Source organism: Lolium rigidum, chromosome 1, assembly GCF_022539505.1.
Source record: "Lolium rigidum isolate FL_2022 chromosome 1, APGP_CSIRO_Lrig_0.1, whole genome shotgun sequence".
NCBI classification, from domain to species: Eukaryota; Viridiplantae; Streptophyta; class Magnoliopsida; order Poales; family Poaceae; genus Lolium; species Lolium rigidum.
The window spans coordinates 250,112,505-250,128,360 of NC_061508.1; the positions used below are offsets into that span (position 1 = coordinate 250,112,505).

Consider the following 15,856-nt stretch of genomic DNA (forward strand, 5'->3'; position numbering starts at 1 on the left):
CAAACGCGTCTATTGCTCTCTCGTCGATATATTTTCTCGCCGAGTTTTTTATGATGTTCCACCTTTGGATATATTTTCTCATTGATTCATCCGGCTTTTGTCGACATGCCCTCAGCTCTTCTAACGACGCAGGTTTTTTGCACGTGGACCCGAAGTTCTTGACGAATACATCCTCGAAACTTTCCCACTCGCCGATGGATCCCGGCGGAAGTTTTTTGATCCAAGATCGTGCGGCTCCACTTAAGTGCACCTGAATACTTTGCATCGCTGTTGCTCTAGTTCCTCCAGCTTAGCTTCACCGTCTCGAGGTAATCAACTAACCAGTCCTCCGGATCTTGCAGGCCGTCGAACTTTTTGAAGTGGTCGGGTAACTTAAATCTCGAGGGGACTCGAGTTTTTCGGACTCTTCTCGTGAAGCACGGTAGACCGCACATATCCTCGTCATTAAGCTCCGGGGACCGCCGATGATCTCTTCGCTTTGCCTCGCTCTATCGACCCTCGCTTGTACTCCCGTGTCTCTTGCTCCACTTGGTCCTTCCGGAGCTGCCGCCGTTGCCGCCGCAGGTCGTGGACTATTTTGCCTTGCCGCTCCTTCGGGAGGCGTTGCTACGAACGCCGTCCCCATAGCTCCAACCCCTGCCAATGCCATGTTGTATAATGTTTCCCTTGGATCTCCCGGGGTGGCCCGGATGCAAGGATGTAAGCTTGTGTCGCCATATACCCAGCTTTCCGGTGTCTTAGGGATAATATTTCCCCTTGTATCTATCGACATAAAAGACATGTCGAGGTTTTGAACCAAGAACTCTCTTTCCGCTTCGGGTATGTGTTGTAACCTTGATCTTCCTCTCGTTCCGAGCCTCCCCGTGGCTATCACCCGAAACTCTAGATTGTCCACTTAGATCTGCCCTTCTCCCGCCGGATGCGTAAGCCGCCTCCTTTCTCCCGTTCAACTCAGCTGTCTCGTTTTTCTATTTCTCGGGCGCTCGTGCGAGCATATATTGATAAGCTTGCAGCTCTTGAGCTGTAGCTGTTGTCGTCATTGGTTCCGAACCATCTATGGCTTTTGCCGCTCTATCCCAGTGCTGCTCGTGGAAGTTGGACTCGACGCGTGGTGTGGGCCCGACATATTTAGTGCCCATACCTCTCCTTAGATCCGAGGGATCGACAAAAGGATTTCCCAACTCGTCGAAAGCCTCCGATGTTTCCTCTTGATTTTCGATAGCATAAATCCGATGATATTTTGTACTCGGATCTATGTTGGGTTCGGTGACATCATTGTTGAGATTGATGAAGACCTTGCCCACCGTGAGAGATTTGTCGATGAAGTCGTAATCGTCGACATCGCTTGAGCCATCGCTATATATGAGTCCGCGTGATGACTCAAACGATGCGTTGTCGAAGATCTTGGCGAGTTTTTCTCTTGCTCGATGCCGACGTAACGTGTTGCCGAAGTTTCTTCTTCTCGACTCGGTTGACGATGCATAGCTTGAAAAATCGGAATCGACCGCCGACGATCCCGACGAAATCGGAATTTCGACACGATACGATCCTTCCTTCTCGACGCGAAAGTGGAACCTTCCGAACGTCATCTCCAAGGGCTCCGCCGGATACGCATATGCATCCAAACGGGAGGGTGGGTGAGGAACAAAATCAACAAGACCAGCAGCGATCCGTTTACCTCGATCCATAGTGTTGCTTCCGGTTGACGATGTCGAAGATCTTGAACGTGCCATCGAGATCGGATCCTTACGCCTCTAATTCCCATGCGTACGGCGCCAATTGACAAGGGATTAACTTATCAATGCCTATGGATTGTAGGCTAGGGTTTAGTTAGAAGTAGAGGGCAAGTAGATCTCGAAGGTTTCAACCGAAAAGTGCTCGACGAATATGAAAACTAGGGTTTGCGGACAATGATTCGATGATCTCTTCGTCCCTCGACTCCCCCTTTATATAGGAGGTGGAGCCGAGGGTTTCGTTTTGTACAAGTTACGTAGTCCGGACGGTTTCTAACTCATCCCGCCGGATTACAAATAACACTTCCTATTACAACTCTATCTTTTCCTTTAACACATCTTGGGCTTCCGAATCTTCTTATTCTTCGGGTAGTGGGCCTTCAATAAACCCCGGGTACTATATTTGGCAGGCCCATTTGGGATGCCTATGTCAGCAGCAAAGGAAGGTAAAACCATAATAGATCATGAAATTTTTATCACTAAAATCATGCTACTCCATCTAATACAAACATCTCCCCACACATGTTCTTGCATACAAGTTAGATCAGAACAAGAACTTAAGTACATTGTAAATAATAGAGTATGGATTTTGTAAATAATATGCATCTATCAATACATCTTACACATAATAGATTCCAATCTCATATCTCAATATCATAGAATAAAGATCCACCACACAGAAATTACATATATGACAATAATCATGTTGGGCAGCTCATATGGTACTAAGATCTAAGAAGAACAAGAAAGAAATAGATCAATCTACTGCCACAAACCCATAGTCCAGAGGTGGATTACTCCCCCTTATTATGGTGTTGATGTGGAAGACGTGGAAAAGGTGGAGATCCCTCCGGTGGCAGCTTTGGCGGAGTTTCCCCCTCCAATCTTCGTTGTTGCAGCCTCTATTTTGATTTTTCGGTGTTTCTGCGGCGCTCTTCTCGAGGAAACCCTGAGGGATCATATATATAGGGGTTTTTAAGTCAAATGGAGTCTGTAGGCGAGTGAAACGTACGGTCGATTGCGAAAAGAGGGTGGGTGCCGCGCCCACCACCTCTCTTTTGGGCCTTAGGCCCTCCCTCGTGAGGTCCAAGCACTCCAGATGCTTCTCGTGGTGAAATATTGATGTCTCCAAAATCCTAGCTCAATTTGACTCCGTATAAGTCCGTGAAAGTGGAAAATACACAAATAGGGTTTTCCTGTTCTTCAGAGTTATAACTCATATATAAAGGGGGTCATTGGTAAATCCCCATAAATCAATATAAAACATGGATATAACATTATATATGTTGAAAATATGTGGAAATATATGTCAATAAAGTACAAAGTTCAGGTATGCATTTTACATACATCACTCCATAATCCACTATGTGATAGCTTCTTCTTCGGCATATCTTCATGCATCCATGACCACTATTTGGATGGCAAGCTTCATGCATCTTCAATGACATGTCACTCCGGCTTCTTCTTCTTCAAGACATACTTGTCACTTGATCTTTTTCATTTGCTTAGTCTTGCAATCATGAGGTCAACATATGATTCAAGCATTGCCTATGGACAAAATCTATAAAAGAAATAACTCAATACAGATTATCATCAATTAGCAAAACCACAAATGAGGATCCATGTTCTTTCAAAGATGTTTAGTGGGCAATTTGCATGACTGAGTTGAATTACTACTCTGCTCACTAATATAATACTACGGTTTATGCATTTCAAAGTAGACTAGATAAATACCAAAATGTGTGAATCTACATATAAATACAAGTTTTAGAGTGGTTGGCATTTTTAGTAACCGTTCAGCCACTCCGATCTAACGGTGGAAAAAAATGGAACCAAACTAACGGAACCAAAAAAGTGGGACCGGAACCTCTAATATATTTTATGAATATTATACAAAACGAACAACCTTTAGAGCGGCCGAATCATCCGATAACAATTTACGGATCTTAAAGCAACAAGTAGTTGATATTTCTGCACACATCTCAAGCAAATTAATCATATCTCTCACCGAAAAATATCTCATCTTTCTCGTCCTTCACCATTCATCATGTCTCTCCTCTCAGATCATCCTCTCTCTCACTCTCTCAGATCGTGGTCTCTCCCCGGCGATCCCCGGGGTTGATTTTGGGGCTGCACCACTCAACCGGCTGTGGTAGACGGAGTCCGCGACGGAGGGGAGGGGGCAGCGACATAGGGAAGCGGCGGCGTCGTTCGGACGTGGCCGGCGAGGGGAGGAGCAGCGGCGGCGGGGGACCTGGGTGGCTGTCGGCCGCCAGAGCTAGGCGAGGAATGAGCAGAAATCAAGTGATGTCTCTCTCGAATCTCGATGGGTGCGGTGGTGACGTATCTCTTGATGGAGCGCCCGTGGCGGCGGCAGCCGGTGCCACTGCCGACGCGCGCGGTGGAATCCACGGAGGAGTCGAGCTCTACGTCATCGTTCGACCCAGTAGGTGGTGGACGAGCCCATCTTCCACACGACCCTCACAGGTTTGAGGCCCTCGGTGAAGATCCTGATGGCCTCCTCCGTCGTCTTGGTGGTCAGCAAGTTCAGAGAATGTTTTCAGTAAGTTAGAGAATTTTTTTCAGTGTGCACTTGTCAGTTTAGTTAGGCATTGTTTGCATCAGGCGATAGCACCAGAAAGCTTCCAGCCAGTTATTTTTCATATGGTTAAACTCTGGAAGCTATTTATGCAGATGTTTCTCGCTGCAAGACTACAATTCTTAATGCAAATAGGAAATAAAACTAGATTTTTACTGGGACTCAACGCGCATAGATAATAGTATACCGAATCAGATTGGGTGGTTTCATTTGCATCCTGTGTTCCTTTGTACCTGGTTCTCTCTATCCAATTGGTGAAAGTTGCTGCTTAGTAAAAATAGTAACTCTGACCAATGTCTTAAATTTAAGGTGGGGTTGATTGATCCAACAGTGAAAGGAACACTAAATGTTCTGGCCTCCTACAAGCAAGCTTCTTAGTTGACCTTGCTACTGAATCCCATACAGGTAATTTTGACCTTGTTCTTTCATTCGCAGCTTGGAAGCAGCTCACCCTTATTAGTTGCAGAGTCAATTGAACCCTTTAATACCTTTCTATTCTTTTGGCCAGGATACGCCCGAACCATACAAAGATGATGCGTGGAATGCTGATGTTGCCCCTTTGGCTACCTCGATGTTGCCCAGAGTGGATAGGAGGAAGATAGTTCATCGTCATGATCGAGTCCACACGTGTCTTTGCTCGAGTCAGGAATAAATATTTGCTTAGTGAAATTTACTTGGGATGATTATGTGTTTTCTAGTGTGCTTTGCCGTGAACGAAGATCATATATTTTTTAAATTTGTGATGTATCTTGGAACCTTTTATGCTCATATCCTACTCTTTTGTCTACTATTTGTTCATTGGTAGTGCAGGTTGCAGATAAGCCTCGGCAAAACTGTATTGTACAGGTTCCTTTAGTTCAGTTCAAATTTATACCCAGATTTCAGTGTCCTGTCTGAAGGGAAGGGTTCCTGCAGCTAGCAAGAATTATAAAAGTGATTGATTCATGTTGTCGTGTCAACGAGCTAACTACCATACCGACCATGACTTGGCATTCTGTGGTACTGTTGTTGTCAAAATGTAGATATATGGAGACTCGTCCAGGGAGTAGCTCAGTAGCATCTAATTTTCCGATTTGATCTTTTGGTTCGATAAAAGCAACCACCAAAAAACGTCCAGGGTCTAACTACCTCTGATGTTTTAGAAAGCAGACATCGAGATGAATGCTTTCTAGGAGAACAAGAAGCAACAATTATGGACCACATTTATCTTCTCTGAATTTGCATGCTGCAGAATCAGGGACATGGCTCCATTTCTGAATGTTGCATTATAAATCACAAGCCAGGATTGCAATACTAGATGTGAAAGAGAAATACTTCTGTCCCTACACAAGTTTGACGCAACGCACGCTTCTCTTTTCCTGTACTAGTTTTGATCATGATAGCGCGGGAGCGCCCCTGCTGTGCTGAAGAGGAGCTGCAGCTGCCGGTTGGAGTCGGAGGGGCGCGTCCAAGGCACCATCAAACGTTGACCACCACGAGACCGCAGGGTATCCATCCATCCATGGAACATTAACCTTCATCTTGAAAAGGGGATCTCTGAGGCAACATGAACAAAACCATAATGAAATTTATGATGGTAAAAAACCTCACCTTCGCATTAGCGAGGAACAATACTAGTACTAGTAGTTAACCCTGGCCACTACCATTTAGTACAGAGTAAGATGCAACTTTAATGTGGAAACTACTAAATACATCACTGTGTAGAGAGGCTTCAGAGATTGAATAGACAACACTTCTGGTGAAGCTTACTTATGGATAGATTAAATTCCTTATTCTGAACCTCCGGCCTTACCCCTGGAGAGATTCTACTTGCTGAAGCACATGAAGTAGCTCACTAAGCTATCTGTTATTCACTAAGCTGGATCACAAAAAAACTGAGAATCAAGCTGTATGAGATATAGATGGCCACCAAATCAAATAAAAGCCAAATCTTGGCAATCGGGTTCAAAATCTAAAATTTAGCATAATATTATGCACTATGACCATTTACCCTGTTGCATCGCCATTAGGTATGCAACTGTGGCCAGCCCCACCAATGGAAAGTAGACACGGAGAGCACAAAATATTAGAGCAGCTTACATTGTTGCATCCCATGGTATTATTTTAGTCAAGTAGTATAAAAAAACTGGACAAGAAAGAGACTTTCACGCATTTATGTATCTCTTCTGATAGACCTCATTATCATGTTTTCAGCCTTTCAGGCTTTGTAGTCCCTTCTCCTCGGTAGCCCTATAGGATGTAGTAGCATATTTCCCGGAAATTCAATTCGGCTCCCGGGTGCGTATGCTCCCTCTACCAAAAAATCATATTTCAAAATGTCGAAAAATTTGAACAAAAAATTCTACATGTACATCTCCATAATATACGTGCGTTCGTCAAGTTTCACGAAAAACCAATATTTCGTGTGGTCTATATAAAAAAGAGAAAATTTATCTTGTGAAAAGCATTATTTTTAGCACTGAAATTTGTCTTTTTTACACACGTCACATGATAAGTCGATTTTTTATGAACCGACTTTGTGAGCACGTAGCACGTGAAGATGTACGTGCTTAGTTTCAATTTTTTTAAAATTTTAAAAATATATAAGATGCATTTCGAAATATAGGGAGCATATGCACCCATGTTTCAAAACACCGCTCCCCATATTTCCAGGATAATAAAAGTTGAAACCATTTCTTTGTCTCTACAGTCATAACCGCCAATCTTATCTACATTACCAGCAACAACAATTAGCATAAGCTCTTCACTTTTCCATATAATTTTCCCTTAATACTGAAAGAATTTTGACAGTGAGATCCCACAAAAGCATACCCACCGAAATATAATTTTTACAGTGCTTAAGACTGAACTAGGAAATATGCCCGCGCGTTGCGGCGGATTAATATTTACTATTTTATGGTGGAACGCTACTACCATCGAGAATATTTGAGAATATGATTTTTTTTTCTAATTTTGAGGTGTCTACTATATTCATAAATCTCATTCACGCATGAAGAAATTTCACGTGCCGATGTCAGCCACCATGTTAATTTCGATTCTTGCCGGCCTATCCTTACCAGGCCTAACAACCTTTGGATCTTATGTTTTATTGAACGTTTTGTAGAGCATGGAAATTTTAGCTATGGAAAATCAGTATTTTATTGGCGCGTGATACGTCTCCAACGTATCGATAATTTCTTGTGTTCCATGCCACATTATTGATGTTATCTACATGTTTTATGCACACTTTATATCATATTCGTGCATTTTCTGGAACTAACCTATTAACAAGATGCCGAAGTGCCAGTTCCTGTTTTCTCGCTGTTTTTGGTTTCGTAAATCCTAGTAACGAAATATTCTCGGAATCGGACGAAATCAACGCCAAAGTTCCTATTTTCATCGGAAGCATCCGGAACACCCGGAAGGACCGGAGGGGGCCACAGGGCCACCAAACCCTAGGCCGGCGCGGCCGGAGGGGGGCCGCGCCGCCCTATGGTGTGGCCCCCTGTCAGCCCTCCTGCGCCGCCTCTTCGCCTATATAAAGCCCCCGGATCAGAAAACCCGATACCAATTGACGAAACCCACGGAAACCTGCGCGAGCCGCCGCCATCGCGAAGCCAAGATCCGGGGACAGGATCTCCGCTCCGCACCCTGCCGGAGCGGGGAAGTGCCCCGGAAGGCTTCTCCATCGACACCGCTGCTATCTCCACCGCCATCTTCATCACCGCCGCTGCTCCCATGAGGAGGGAGTAGTTCTCCATCGAGGCTCGGGGCTGTACCGGTAGCTATGTGGTTCATCTCTCTTCCATGTACTTCAATACAATGATCTCATTGAGATTCATATGAGTTTGTATCACTACTATCTATGTGCTACTCTAGTGATGTGTTATTAAAGTAGTTTTATTCCTCCTACACGTGTGTAAAGGTGACGATGCGTGCACCGTGTTAGTACTTGGTTTATGCTATGATCATGATCTCTTGGAGATTGCGAAGTTAACTATTGCTATGATAATATTGATGTGATCTATTCCTCCTACATATGCATGAAGGTGACAAGTGTGCATGCTATGCTAGTACTTGGTTTAGTCTGTTGATCTATCTTACACTAAAGGTTACTAAAACATGAGCATTATTGTGGAGCTTGTTAACTCCGGCATTGAGGGTTCGTGTAATCCTACGCAATGTGTTCATCATCCAGCAAAAGTGTAGAGTATGCATTTATCTATTCTGTTATGTGATCAATGTTGAGAGTGTCCACTAGTGAAAGTGTAATCCCTAGGCCTTGTTCCTAAATACTGCTGAGTTACTACCGCTTGTTTACTGTTTTACTCGTGTTACTACTGCTGCAATACTACCACCATCAACTACACGCCGACAAGCACTTTTCCGGCACCATTGCTACTGCTCATACTTATTCATACCACCTCGTATTTCACTATCTCTTCGCCGAACTAGTGCACCTATTAGGTGTGTTGGGGACACAAGAGACTTCTTGCTTTGTGGTTGCGGGGTTGCATGAGAGGGATATCTTTGACCTCTTCCTCCCCGAGTTCGATAAACCTTGGGTATCCACTTAAGGGAAACTTGCTGCTGTTCTACAAACCTCTGCACTTGGAGGCCCAACACTGTCTACAGGAAAGGAGGGGGAACGTAGACATCAAGCACTTTTCTGGCGCCGTTGCCGGGGAGGAAAGGTAAAAAGGCTCTCATACACCGGTCTCAGGTAAAGTATTTTTCTTGCGCCGTTGTGTGTGTGCTCAAAGCTATTTCCTTTAGATCCTGCAATTGCATCTTTTTGTTTCTTGTTTACACTAGTTTGGCATAATGTACAAGAGTGAGCTTCTTATTCTATTTCCTGATTTAAAACTTGGATTGTTTGATGCGAAAATTAAAAAACCTATGGAATCTTATTTGCATGCTGGTAGTAATATTAGTATGAACGCTTTGAACACCATTGTTGATAATGATATAGAAAGTTCTAAGCTTGGGGAAGCTGGTTTGCATGATATTTTTAGTCCCCCAAGCATTGAGGATAAAATTTTCTTTGATGATACTTTGCCTCCTATTTCTGATGATTATAATGATAGTGGTCTTTTGATGCCACTTACTGCTGAGAGTAAACTTTGTTGTGATTATACTATGCCTCCTACACTTGATGAGGATAATAATGATAGCTACTTTGTTGAATTTGCTCCCACTACAACTAATAAAATTGATTATGCTTATGTGGAGAGTAATAATTTTATGCATGAGACTCATGATAAGAATGCTTTATGTGATAGTTATATTGTTGAGTTTGCTCATGATGCTACTGAAAGTTATTATGAGAGAGGAAAATATGGTTGTAGAAATTTTCATGTTACTAAAATGCCTCTCTATGTGCTGAAATTTTTGAAGCTATACTTGTTTTATCTTCCTATGCTTGTTACTTTGCTCTTCATGAACTTGTTTATTTACAAGATTCCTTTGCATAGGAAGCATGTTAGACTTAAATATGTTTTGAATTTGCCTCTTGATGCTCTCTTTTGCTTCACATACAATCTCTTGCGAGTGCATCATTAAAACTCGCTGAGCCCATCTTAATGGCTATAAAGAAAAGAACTTCTTGGGAGATAACCCATGTGTTATTTTGCTACAGTACTTTGTTTTATATTTGTGTCTTGGAAGTTGTTTACTACTGTAGCAACCTCTCCTTATCTTAGTTTTATGTTTTGTTGTGCCAAGTAAAGTCTTTGATAGAAAAGTAAGTACTAGATTTGGATTACTGCGCAGTTCCAGATTTCTTTGCTGTCACGAATCTGAGCCCACTGCCCTGCAGGAAGCTCAGAAAATTATGCCAATTTACGTGCATGATCCTCAGATATGTACGCAACTTTCATTCAATTTGAGCATTTTCATTTGAGCAAGTCTGGTGGCCTAATAAAATCCATCTTTACGGACTGTTCTGTTTTGACAGATTCTGCCTTTTATTTCGCATTGCCTCTTTTGCTATGTTGGATGAATTTCTTTGATCCATTAATGTCCAGTAGCTTTATGCAATGTCCAGAAGTGTTAAGAATGATTGTGTCACCTCTGAACATGTTAATTTTTATTGTCCACTAACCCTCTAATGAGTTGTTTCGAGTTTGGTGTGGAGGAAGTTTTCAAGGGTCAAGAGAGGAGGATGATATACTATGATCAAGGAGAGTGAAAGCTCTAAGCTTGGGGATGCACCCGGTGGTTCACCCCTGCATATATCAAGAAGACTCAAGCGTCTAAGCTTGGGGATGCCCAAGGCATCCCCTTCTTCATCGACAACATTATCGGGTTCCTCCCCTGAAACTATATTTTTATTCCATCACATCTTATGTGCTTTTTCTTGGAGCGTCTGTTTGTTTGCTTTTGTTTTTGTTTTTGTTTGAATAAATTGGATTACATCATGCTTGTGTGGGAGAGAGACACGCTCCGCTGGTTCATATGAACACATGTGTTCTTAGCTTATAATATTCATGGCGAAGTTTCCTCTTCGTTAAATTGTTATATGGTTGGAATTGGAAAATGATACATGTAGTAATTGCTATAAAAGTCTTGGGTAATGTGATACTTGGCAATTGTTGTGCTCATGTTTAAGCTCTTGCATCATATGCTTTGCACCCATTAATGAAGAAATACATAGAGCATGCTAAAATTTGGTTTGCATAATTGGTCTCTCTAAGGTCTAGATAATTTCTAGTAAGGTGTTTGAACAACAAGGAAGACGATGTATAGTCTTATAATACTTGTAATATGTCTTTTATGTGAGTTTTGCTGTACTAGTTCATCCTTGTGTTTGCCTCAAACAAACCTTGCTAGCCTAAACCTTGTATCGAGAGGGAATACTTCTCATGCATCCAAATACTTGAGCCAACACTATGCCATTTGTGTCCACCATACCTACCTACTACATGGTATTTCCCGCCATTCCAAAGTAAATTGCTTGAGTGCTACCTTTAAACAATTCAAAATTTATTACCTCTTATTTGTGTCAATGTTTTATAGCTCATGAGGAAGTATGTGGTGTTTATCTTTCAATCTTGTTGGGCAACTTTCACCAATGGACTAGTGGCTACATCCGCTTATCCAATAATTTTGCAAAAAGAGCTGGCAATGGGATTCCCGAGTCCCAAATTAATTAACAAAAATAGACACTCCTCCATGGTATGTGATTGTTGGACGGCACCCGAAGGATTCGGTTAGCCATGGCTTGTGTAAGCAAAGGTTGGGAGGAGTGTCATCATAATAAAACTAAAATAAAAAGGTACTCCTTCATGGTATGAGATTGTTGGCAGGCACCCGAGGGTTCGGTTAGCCATGGTTTGTGAAAGAAAGGTTGGAAGGAGTGCCATCCAGAAATAAAATAAAATGGGAGCCGCTCTTTGAAGGTTTGTCTGGCAAGGGGGTTAGAGTACCCGCTACCATTCGTTGACAACAACATACACCTCTCAAAACTTTATTTTTATGCTCTCTTTATGTTTTCAAAATCAAAGCTCTAGCACAAATATAGCAATCGATGCTTTTCCTCTATGAGGACCATTCTTTTACTTTTATTGTTGAGTCGGTTCACCTATTTCTCTCCACCTCAAGAAGCAAACACTTGTGTGAACTGTGCATTGATTCTTACATATTTGCATATTGCACTTGTTATATTGCTTTGCATTGACAATTATCCATGAGATATACATGTTATAAGTTGAAAGCAACCGCTGAAACTTCATCTTCTTTTGTGTTGCTTCAATACCTTTACTTTGAATTATTGCTTTATGAGTTAACTCTTATGCAAGACTTATTGATGCTTGTCTTGAAGTGCTATTCATGAAAAGTCTTTGCTTTATGATTCAGCTTGTTTACCCATGTCATATACATTGTTTTGATCGCTGCATTCTCTACATATGCTTTACAAATAGTATGATCAAGTTTATGATGGCATGTCACTCCGTAAATTATCTTTGTTATCGTTTTACCTGCTCGGGACGAGCGGAACTAAGCTTGGGGATGCCGATACGTCTCCAACGTATCGATAATTTCTTGTGTTCCATGCCACATTATTGATGTTATCTACATGTTTTATGCACACTTTATATCATATTCGTGCATTTTCCGGAACTAACCTATTAACAAGATGCCGAAGTGCCGGTCTCCGTTTTCTCGCTGTTTTTGGTTTCGTAAATCCTAGTAACGAAATATTCTCGGAATCGGACGAAATCAACGCCAAAGTTCCTATTTTCATCGGAAGCATCCAGAACACCCGGGAAGGACCGGAGGGGGGCCACAGGGCCACCAAACCCTAGGCCGGCGCGGCCGAGAGGGGGCCGCGCCGCCCTATGGTGTGGCCCCCCGTCGCCCCTCCCGCGCCGCCTCTTCGCCTATATAAAGCCCCTGGATCGGAAAACCCGATACCAATTGACGAAACCCACGTAAACCCGCCGCAGCCGCCGCCATCGCGAAGCCAAGATCCGGGGGACAGGATCTCCGTTCCGGCACCCCGCCGGAGCGGGGAAGTGCCCCGGAAGGCTTCTCCATCGACACCGCTGCCATCTCCACCGCCATCTTCATCACCGCTCGCCGCTCCCATGAGGAGGGAGTAGTTCTCCATCGAGGCTCGGGGCTGTACCGGTAGCTATGTGGTTCATCTCTCTTCCATGTACTTCAATACAATGATCTCATTGAGATTCATATGAGTTTGTATCACTACTATCTATGTGCTACTCTAGTGATGTGTTATTAAAGTAGTTTTATTCCTCCTACACGTGTGTAAAGGTGACGAGTGCGTGCACCGTGTTAGTACTTGGTTTATGCTATGATCATGATCTCTTGGAGATTGCGAAGTTAACTATTGCTATGATAATATTGATGTGATCTATTCCTCCTACATATGCATGAAGGTGACAAGTGTGCATGCTATGCTAGTACTTGGTTTAGTCTCGTTGATCTATCTTACACTAAAGGTTACTAAAACATGAGCATTATTGTGGAGCTTGTTAACTCCGGCATTGAGGGTTCGTGTAATCCTACGCAATGTGTTCATCATCCAGCAAAAGTGTAGAGTATGCATTTATCTATTCTGTTATGTGATCAATGTTGAGAGTGTCCACTAGTGAAAGTGTAATCCCTAGGCCTTGTTCCTAAATACTGCTGAGTTACTACTGCTTGTTTACTCGTTTTACCGTGTTACTACTCGCTGCAATACTACCACCATCAACTACACGCCAGCAAGCACTTTTCTCGGCACCATTGCTACTCGCTCATACTTATTCATACCACCTCGTATTTCACTATCTCTTCGCCGAACTAGTGCACCTATTAGGTGTGTTGGGGACACAAGAGACTTCTTGCTTTGTGGTTGCAGGGTTGCATGAGAGGGATATCTTTGACCTCTTCCTCCCTGAGTTCGATAAACCTTGGGTATCCACTTAAGGGAAACTTGCTGCTGTTCTACAAACCTCTGCACTTGGAGGCCCAACACTGTCTACAGGAAAGGAGGGGGAACGTAGACATCAGCGCGTTAGAACATTTTTACGAGGGTGCAACTACCTTCAGGTCGTGAGCGAGCCCTTTTCCTAATATTTTTTAACAATCAAATACTATATATATCCATAGTAACAAACAGTATATGGCAGAGATACACGAGCTGACTCCAACGATTACAAAATAAAATCTGAAAGATATAATAACAAATCTTAGTCAAAGCATAACCGGGCACCAAAGTCACTACCAAAGAGCCTCTGCTTAATATTTTAGCTAGAGGAAAATGTGCGTCTCCGTTCTTAGAGTCGAGACCATGTCGTCGTGCCTCACATTTGATGGAGCCGCAAATAGCCCACCATGCATTGTAACGAGATAAGAAAAAAACCAACTTCTGAAATAGCGCTACTAAATTTTGCCCCAAAGTCGGTCGATCCATGTAATCCTAAACGTACTTCTCTTTTGAATGATACACATATGTTATGTATACATATAATGTAATGAGTACTAAAATTACATTAACAAATTCAGCAAGCCCTAACAAATTATTTGGGTGATTTTACATATAATGTAATGAGTACTAAAATTACATTAACAAATTCAGCAAGCCCTGACAAATTATTTGGACACCACTCTCACAGCGTGGTTGTAAAAGAATATTAAAAAAACTTGACCAAGCCAAACCTCCCACCTTTCCTTTCCGCACGTTCTTCTCTTCCTCGTCCAGAAAATTCCCCTTTCTCTCTAGAGAGAATCGATCTCTTTTCCCAGCTTATTTTTTCCAATCCAAACGGAGCTGTGTGGATCAAGGTGCTACACATGGTCGACGGCGTCGTCGCGTGTCTTTCCCACAGACCCGGCGCCGCCGCGGTCCCTGCCAAGTCTCCGGCGACACTCCCCTGTTTTCACAGCCCGAAGCTCGAGGCCTTCAATCTCCTCGATTCCATCCGGTCGGGGGCAGGCGTCCGGCCGCGTACAACCTTGGCCTCGGTATCTCTGGCTGCCTGTGGTTCATCCCTCATCCTCTCTGCAGTGCAGCCGGTTCCTGCTATCTCTCTTCTCTTGTTCGACTCTGTAAGCCAACTCCACCCATTCTATTGCTTGTTGATTCAATTGCTTGTTGCTTGCCAAGGCAACTTGTGATCCCAGGCAATTTGAAAATGTATATAAATCGGTCGGACTCGGTATAAGGAAGCGAGGTGGGATTATTCAGTACAAAATACGTCGTGAGTTTGATCCCCGGTAACTAATTTGCGTATGGTTTTCGTTGATTTTGGAGCCCAGTTAACCTCGCGGCCCAAGAGAAGGTTCGCTGCGGTACCAAGCAAGAAGAAACAGAAAACGCATCGTCCGGTCGGGGAGCAAGGCTGCGAAACATTTTCAACTGATTCGGCGCGGGCAGCTCATCGAGCCGAGCGACACTGCTGCGTCGGGATGTGGCCGCGACGAGCGACGCTGCTGCGCCTGTGCCGGGATGTGGTTGCGGCCACCCGCGCCCCTGCAGACGCTCGACGTCGCGCGCGCCGGGATGCTCGCCGGGATGTGGCCGCGGCCACCCGCTCCCCTGCAGACGCTCGACGACGTCCCGCGCCGGGATGTGGCCGCGGCGAGTTCCGTGCTCCCTGCAGACGCTCGACGACGTGGCCGCAGCGAGTTCCGTGCTCATGCGCCCCTGCAGACCGTCGTCTCGCTGCGAGTTTCATGCGCCCGTCGCGTGTGTGGTCGTGTGGCGAGTTTCATGCGCCCGTCGCGTGTGTGGTCGTGTGAAACGGACGAGGCGGAGGAGTAAAAAATTGAACCAAACAAACCGGTACCACGGTGGCAATTTGCTGTATTATGCGATTTGGTGGGAGGGTAAAACCGTCAAAAAAAAAGCGTTGACGAAACTTTTTGGCAGAAACCTTAGCTCCTTTATTATTAGGTATAGATGATATCGATAGCAGCATTGTAATGTCATTCTAAAAAAAACAATGTAATGTAAAACAGGGAAATCTCCTGAAATAAAGTTGGGTACGACCCGGAGGATTGGAACCTGGGTACGCGCGCACCCATTTACGAAAAGTTC

The 15,856-nt window shown here is 43.7% G+C and overlaps 1 long non-coding RNA gene across 1 annotated transcript; it reads left to right on the plus strand.

Annotated features, from left to right (window-relative positions):
- The first annotated feature begins 3,779 nt into the window (after window positions 1-3,779).
- Window positions 3,780-5,230, plus strand: LOC124683491. The gene is made up of 3 exons (XR_006996708.1): window positions 3,780-4,296; window positions 4,642-4,737; window positions 4,841-5,230. It is a non-coding gene; the product is annotated as an uncharacterized LOC124683491 (long non-coding RNA).
- Window positions 5,231-15,856: the final 10,626 nt, after the last annotated feature.